The sequence below is a fragment of the Corvus brachyrhynchos genome, unplaced genomic scaffold (assembly GCF_000691975.1).
Source record: "Corvus brachyrhynchos isolate BGI_N302 unplaced genomic scaffold, ASM69197v1 scaffold103, whole genome shotgun sequence".
NCBI lineage: Eukaryota > Metazoa > Chordata > Aves > Passeriformes > Corvidae > Corvus > Corvus brachyrhynchos.
This window is the reverse complement of record NW_008237436.1, coordinates 6,451,543-6,452,177: the sequence shown is the minus strand read 5'-3', so window position 1 is coordinate 6,452,177 and position 635 is coordinate 6,451,543. Positions and strand designations below refer to the sequence as shown.

Genomic DNA, 635 nt, shown 5'->3' with positions numbered 1-635 from the left:
CATTTATCATTGAAACAAAAAGTGCTAAAGCAGCATTATACTACTTTTACTCACCACAAAGACTGTACTAGGCACCTAAACATTTTGTACAGGAATGGGTGTCTGTAAGTCACTGGCAATGTCACTGATGCTTCACCTATGCCCAAGCAGAACATACCAGAGCTGCACCTTGGTCCTACAGAAGTCAGTGTAAGTCCTTTGGAAGCAAAATACTACCTTCAAGGCATTCCACTTCTGTCTATTTTTTTATGAACTAGTTGAAAAACAGTTTCCTAAATTAACCTCTTAAGAAACCTTGTAATTTGCCTCTCCGCAGGCTCACTGCAGTGCCTGATGCTCTACCCGCCCCTGATCACGGGACAGTGGCCCCTGACCGGCCTGGTGGGGGACACCTCTGTCTCCCCTGCACCGGCAGTACTGCACTCTAACCAGAAGAAATTTTCCTGTCAAAAACTACCAGAACCAAGAGAACAAAGGGGGATGCCTTGCCCGCTCCGGGCTGTTCACGCCGCGGGGTGAGGGTGCCGGGGGCCCTGGGGGTCGCGGTGGGATGGATGGGAAGTGAGGCAGCTCCGATGGGGCGCGGGGAGCTGCGCCGGGCCGGCTCCGCAGGCAGGGGCGCGGTGTCCCTGGGG

At 53.4% G+C, this 635-nt stretch overlaps 1 long non-coding RNA gene across 1 annotated transcript in view; it reads left to right on the top strand.

Moving 5' to 3' along the window:
• The first annotated feature begins 312 nt into the window (after nt 1-312).
• Nucleotides 313-635, top strand: part of LOC108446013 — a 4,322-nt gene continuing 3,999 nt past the window's right edge. The window contains exon 1 of the long non-coding RNA XR_001861121.1: nt 313-515. This is a non-coding gene — a long non-coding RNA (uncharacterized LOC108446013). The remainder of the gene's footprint in view (nt 516-635) is intronic.